General features: G+C 41.3%; 1 long non-coding RNA gene across 1 annotated transcript; it reads left to right on the top strand.

The window, feature by feature from the left end:
• Positions 1 to 2,428: 2,428 nt before the first annotated feature.
• On the top strand, positions 2,429 to 6,056 carry LOC122149459. Its single transcript, XR_006163121.1, has 2 exons — positions 2,429 to 3,360; positions 5,535 to 6,056. It is a non-coding gene; the product is annotated as an uncharacterized LOC122149459 (long non-coding RNA).
• The last annotated feature ends 936 nt before the right edge of the window (positions 6,057 to 6,992 follow it).

Consider the following 6,992-nt stretch of genomic DNA (forward strand, 5'->3'; position numbering starts at 1 on the left):
TGTCTACAAAATATTTGGACTTTCAGAAGATGTTGCTCTTCTCTGAATATTAAGTTTGAAAGTAAGGGTGAGTAAACTGAAAATGGGTGGGGGTGAGAGGGACAGATCTTTCTTTCCAATGGCACAGTGAGAGTGCTGTTTCCCAAGGAAAGGAGACAGCCAAGAGCTGAAATTCAAGTTGTAAGCAGAAATGGCTTCCAGAGCAGTGTAATAAAGTGCATATATTTAACTCATTATTTTTAGTTTACAAATGTTTGTTGACAGGAGTGACAAATATAATGTGCATATGAGACTGAGGAGCAGGAATGAAACATTCTGTCTCCACTTGAAATAGTCTCCTTGTAATCCAAACAAACACACACACCTGCAAATTCCTCACAAGTCATCCAGCTGAAGCTCAGAAGATGACTCATGTTGTGCTTGACTGGAACACTTGCTAAGGTAGGCCTGTGTGGACTCGGCGTTTCATGCCGTGGGATGTTTAATAGATGGGAGTAGCGATGTTGCAATGCAGCAATTTTAAGCAAAGACTTTCTTCATTCCAAGCAACTGGAAAAGATCTACCAGCAGAGTTATTTAAAAAACAAAAAAAGCATAAATACAGTTCAACATGAGCTGGAGAGGAGAGAGAACCTAAACATCACTGCAGGTCTGTTTGTGATGTATACTGCATCAGCTGATCTTCTCAGGGTCTCCTCAGTAATGCCAGGGGTGGGGCAGCTCTTAATTAGGCAATGTTCCTGGATGAGGTCAGCACTGGCTTTGTCCATGAAACACAGGTATCATTCATTAATAAACTCAAACAACATGTCTTCATGTCTTTAAACAGCCAGCTTCTGAGATGTGTCTGGCTGACATTTTTGCATGGAAGTGGGTCTGGAGAAGAAACCATGATACCATATGATATCATAAGTTGCTATTGGGTACAGAGCCCAGTGTATGTGGAAATGTATAGCTCAAGAACATAGCAGTAAAAAATAAGAAGGCGCTCACAGTTCTATATCTTTGCCCTTTTTTTGCTATAACTCAATATAACTGAGTTTCAAAGGATACTAATAGTGTGCAATTACTCTTTAAAATTACATCTATTTTTAGTAGGTTTGAATTATTGGGAACACCAGAGTGGCTTGAGGACACGTTGTTCAGTGGGGCATGTCGGTGCTGTGTGTCTGGGTAAGAGAGGGGTGGGAGGTGCCTTTGCTATCACTCTGTGCAAGATGCAGAGCTGAACCAGGACAGGTGGGCACAGAGCCAGAACCAACATCAGTATGTCCCTGATGTTGGCTATGAAACCCTGATCATCATGAGTTCTGGTCCTCTGACTAACAGTTCTGGCTGGCTGGCCAGTAGTCATGAAGTACTTATGTCAAGTGTCAATGTTGAAGAGAATGTTGAAACTGCATTTCACTTGAAAAGAAAAATATTTAAATCAATGCTAATTTTTGCATTGACTCAATGAAGACTAGGATATTACCATGCTTTTTATCAGAATGACACTAGGTAGACCAGGACATAACCATTACTTTCTCAAATAATGTCCTTTGATTTCTTTGGTGATTTAATGTTCATTAAAGAAAGAGAGGAAGGAAGATGGTTGTCTGTAATGCTTTTTGCTAGAAATGAGCTAAAACCTAGAATGAATTTTGAAGTTGATGCTCTAGTTAGTCCTTTTTCTTTGGAAGCACACAGTAAAAAATAGGTTTTCCTTTGCTTTTCTGATGTTTAATTATGATCCCATAGGAACAAGTGCTTAGCAAATATCTTAAGGAGATGCTTTGTGCTGTGAGGAGAAACCCAGAGAGACCTGGGCAGGCTTCAGAGGTGGGTCTTGTGAACCTCGTGAAGTTCAACTAGTCCAAGTACAAGGTCCTGCACCTGTGTGCAGTCCAAATCAGGGCAATCCCAAGCACAAACACAGGCTGGGAAGAGAGTGTATTGAGAGCAGCCCTTAAGAGAAGGACTTGGGGATGTTGGTGAATGAGAAGCTCAGAGTGATGTGCGCTTGCAGCCTGGAAAGCCACTTGTGTCTCCAGCTGCATCAAAAGCAGTGTGACCAGCAGGACAAGAGAAGGGATTCTGCCCCTCTACTCCACTCTGGTAAGTCCCCACCTGGAGTACTCATCCACTTCCAGGGCTCCCAACATAAGAAGGACTTGTACCTGTTGGAGTAAGTCCAGAGGAGGGCTGCAAGGATGATCAAAGGACTGGAGCACCTCTGCTGTGAAAGAAGGCTCATAAAATTTGGGCTGTTCAGCCTGGAGAACAGAAGATTCTGGGAGAACTTACAGCATCTTCCAGTGCTTCTGGTACATCAAGGGGATACAAGAAAGCTGGAGAGGGACTTTTTATGAGGAACAAGTTGTCCAGAGAAATGGTGGATGCCCCATCCCTTCAAATGTTCAAGACCGTAACCTGGTCTAGTGGAAGGTACATCTGCCCATGTCAGGGATGTTGGAAGTAGATGATCTTTAAGGTTCCTTCCAACCCAAACCATCCTATGACTATTTCATAAATCCTTTCAACACACAGAAGATTCAGAAAGGAGTCCTGCTCTTTTTGTCCCTTCTGCACCAACAGAATATATATCTCAGAAATTGATTCCAAGATTTTAAAGAATATATACAAGTCAATCTTAATTGCATTTTCTATGTCATCTTCTCTGGATGGTGGGGAAAAAAGTAATCAAAGACAAACAAAAAAAGCTAACATGCTAGCAAAAAAAGGAGAAACTTAATCTCATTTCCCTAAGTGGAATCATATTATATCTGTATTTTGAAACGGAAATAAAAATGTTATCATCCATTTCTGTTTCTGCAACACGGTTGGACAAGACATGGGGACAAAAAGCAGATTCGCTCCAGTTGCCTAATTGGACAGAAGTAGTTGCTGAATGCCAGCCTGACCTAAATGGAACTGAAGGATTTTCACCAACCTTTCATCCTTTTGTATATTCTAAGGTTAATCTTCCTTCCTTTTTGATTCCCTCACTAGGCTGCAGCTGGGAGAACAAGAGGCACAGCTGAACTCAGAGCATCTTTCCATCCTAGCTGATAAGAAAGTGGTTTGCTTGAGGCAAGAGCTAAATGACCTGTTCATAATCAATGTTTTTCAATTAATTTAATCTTTTTTCTTGCACATCAGTTTGTCATGAAGAGACCAGATTATATAAATACACTCCTCATCTAATGACGTTTGATGAATGCTTCAAGAGAAAATAAAGTAACTGCCTTTGTATTGATAAAAACTGTCACTTCAAGGCAGTTTGCCACTCATTATGGCATCTCTGCTGCAAGTACAGCTAAGCACATGGGCTTATCAGGACCACTCTGAAGTTGTCCCCTGGACAGGACAAAGCAACAGGTAGCATATATGTTGGAAGTAAGGCTTTCAGTTTCAGTCACTGCTAACCAGCTGAGTTAGTCCAAATTATCCCTACAATTCCAAACTAGGGATGGAGAATGTACCCAGCCTGTTACATTTTTCATGTATGTGGTAGCATGAAATACGGCTAGAGCGAAAGTTAGAGCAGGGCTGCATTTTGCCTTTCCCTTTGCCCTGAGATGGCCATCCTTCCCCCTTTTCCTAATAAAGCACCAAAGTAGAGATGTTGAAGATGTAAGTTGCAGAGATAAAATGCTATAGATTATGTCCAGCCCACCAGTACAATGAAGTCTGCTGCAGAGACATATTGTCAGGAGACGAGGGATCTCAGAGGATCCTCAACCCCCATGCAAGAGAGTCGTGTGGTATATGAAGCTTTGATGGAGGGAGCTGCAGCTTTCACCAATTATTCAGATTATCATTTAGCCGCAGTCTTGATTTGTGTGCTATAGATATTTTATACCAGTTAAGCAGAAGTAATATCCAATAGCATCAGGAAAGCAGAATGCCTGAAAACACAATGCAGCTGCTGTTGGTTTGCTGTGCTGCTCCACAGATTTCCTATTGCCTGCTGAGCTGTGCAGGTGAGGGGTTTAGCTGCTTCCTCCCAGTGGCCACTCAGATTAAAACCCTGAGCTCTGTGACATATGGCTGTTCCATTGCAGTGGATCTCTCGGCTTGCTCCCAACATGCTATAACTTCAATTTACCAGAATGGCACTTATAGATGTCCAATTAAAATGTCCCGTTTTACCAGGGAAAATGCTTTCCCAATGGTACTGTATGCCATTGAATAGAATTCAAAAATCACTTTGCCTTTTATGACTTTTATTTTCATAAAGAATGCAAACATGAAATACTTAATGTGATGTCCTAATTAATGCAAATATGCCAAACCCCTTTATTTTCCAGAGAAAATTATATTAACACTGTTACATTTCCCCACTTCATGGCTGCATATTTTATATATTGTAACCATGGTTACTATGTCATTAAAGTCTATTCAGAGGGAGTTGGGCATAGTATCAAGCTATCGCAGAGAATGATTGGTTTTGTAAATTTAAAAGAAGCTCTGCAGCTAATTACTGTGGGTTTGTGTAAATTGGACCAATGGAGAGCATGAAATTTGGACCAAATTATTGTAGAATCTGAAGCAAATGAAGAATATTTTTATTTGATTTAAGAACTTACCTTCTGTATCAGAAGCCTCTTAAACTTTTAATTGCGTAAAACTCAAGCTATACATTGGCACATTGCTGATACAAGAACACAGACAGCCCTGGCTGAACTGGGATGTGAATGGTCTTAGACATTACTGGCAATGGGCAGAAAGCTGGGGAAAGGACGGACCATGCCTAAGCTCTTCTGATTTTGCATGTTTGGAAATTTTAGAAGGAAATTCAGCTACTTGGAAATCTTTTGAGTTGTCTCTTATCTGCCAATTAAGTATATCTTTCTTCCACGTGGTGCATTATGTATTTGGATAGAGTGGGGCTCTCTCCTCTCCTTAGCTGCCCTGATGTAAAGTAGGATCTTGCCATTGCATTTCCTTAATCTTTTTTCAAATACTGATATCCTTATCAGAAAACAACATATCCGTGGCCACACAGATGCCTGGCAGGCTTTGAACTGTATGGAAAGCTGATTCTAATAGTTAAACATCCTTGTACTCTGTATGCTACTAATCACTTTTGCAGCTTGCCCCCCCAACTTTTCAATAGTTGCATGATTTGTGGCATCCTGATATGTTAGTAGGAATTTTCCATTCCTCCCTGTACCTCTGTGCTTGTCAAATACTTGGGGTCTTTTTGTTGCACCAGTCTTTGAAACATTTGCATGGGACACTGCTACAGTGAGTGCAGTAAGTGCACAGAAGTGAGGGTATGTGGGGTGATGGCTCCCATCAGCACAGTGTTTGATGCCTTATCCTTGTCCTGTCTCTGTCCCTCCACACACCCTCCATCTGCCAATAGCCAGGGGCAGTGAATTTTCTGAGCTTCATCTCTTATAATATTTTGCAGATACTGATAACTAAGCTTACTGCTCCTAATGGACTCAGGGAACCTTGTACTGTCCTGATCAAAGCTGATGTTTACTGTGTATTGTGTTGCTTGTGTAATACTGGGGTACAGCAGACATTTTTCCTTCTCACAGATCTGAGTGAATGAGCAAAAAATCAACAGCACCTTCTCCAGATGACAGTGAGCACAAACTGTGCAAGGCTTCATAAAAACCTCCTGTTGCAATCACCCAACTTCCCCATACTTTGAATTCTAAGGAGCTGTGGAAGGAACCACATTGTCTCCATCAGCCTTGGGGAACACACCTACACAGATGAATGGGGAAAAAACCTAATATAAATCTTGAGCAGTCACCAACAATCTCTGTCTATTCACCATTATCCAGTTTTATCCCTAAAAGCAGCTCTGGCTGTCAGTACCCAGAATTACAGATTTGGCCAGAGAAGATGCAAAATCTGGGTTTCCCATTGACCAGTGCCAGTGTGGCCAGTCATAAGCTGGTCCAAGCAGTCCTCTAAAGCAGCTGCTAAAGTAGGGATGAAAAAATCCTGCCAGTGCTAAAAACCCCTGAGTCTCACACAGCCTTTTTGTAACAAATAATAAGACTGTTTTGATTTCAGTACTGTTAATTGAATAAATAATATCAGTAGTAATATGAGTTGTGTATGTGAGTCCATTGTCCCTAACCTGATCACCAACACACCAACAGAGTTGCAATTTTGAGGCTGGCTCAGGCTCTGTGCCAACCTTTTCTCCTCTAAATGGTCCTTTGGTCCTTCCTTTTTTTTTTTTTTTTTTTTCCTGCATCTGTTCACTTACCAAATTTATCAGCAGGATGCCTGAGCCCTTATCTAGGATAATACCCTGTCAGGAGGCAGATAATAGCATGGTGTGGTATGACACTGGTGTGTAGCTATGAAACAATGAAATATCCAGGGGAAATGTCAAGAACATTGTATTTATCTTTCTGTGGTATTTTTGCATCATTTTGGAAAAGGGCAAGTATAGGGTGATGATGATGATATAGAGTGTGATGATGTAGTGTTACCAGAGAACATTTCAAAACCTATTTTGCACTCAGAGGGTTAACAATGGGAGAGACAAGCACTTCAACATCACAAACAGCAGGTGATCCTGCACCTCCTCATTTGCAATAGTTCAGCAAAACCAGCCTCCAACCCTGTTTGGAAAGTGTGGCCATCACCAGTAAGCTCAGAGCTCTGTTTTCCTCTCTTGTAGAGTATAAACCACTCACTGATAATGCAGAGTGGAGACACACTCCATCTCAGTTAAAAGCCTTAGAAGAATACATGAGACACACATTTGTGTGGGGACACAGAGAAAAACTGCCCTCCTGGCAAATGTGGTAAGCGCATAATCCTGCATGTGACAGGGGCTTGCAGCAAGTACAATGCAACAGAACTCCAGACCACTCCACTTGATACCTCAGTCTGCTGCTTTTTTCATGGCTTCTGCTAAACCCACATTACATTTCTCATTAAGTCAGTAAATGCTCATTTCAGAGAAACCCTGTTGCTTTTTTTAATATTTCCAAAAATAAAGCATAACCAGAGGGTTCCTGTTACATAAC

Source organism: Catharus ustulatus, chromosome 1 (assembly GCF_009819885.2).
Source record: "Catharus ustulatus isolate bCatUst1 chromosome 1, bCatUst1.pri.v2, whole genome shotgun sequence".
Classification (NCBI taxonomy): domain Eukaryota; kingdom Metazoa; phylum Chordata; class Aves; order Passeriformes; family Turdidae; genus Catharus; species Catharus ustulatus.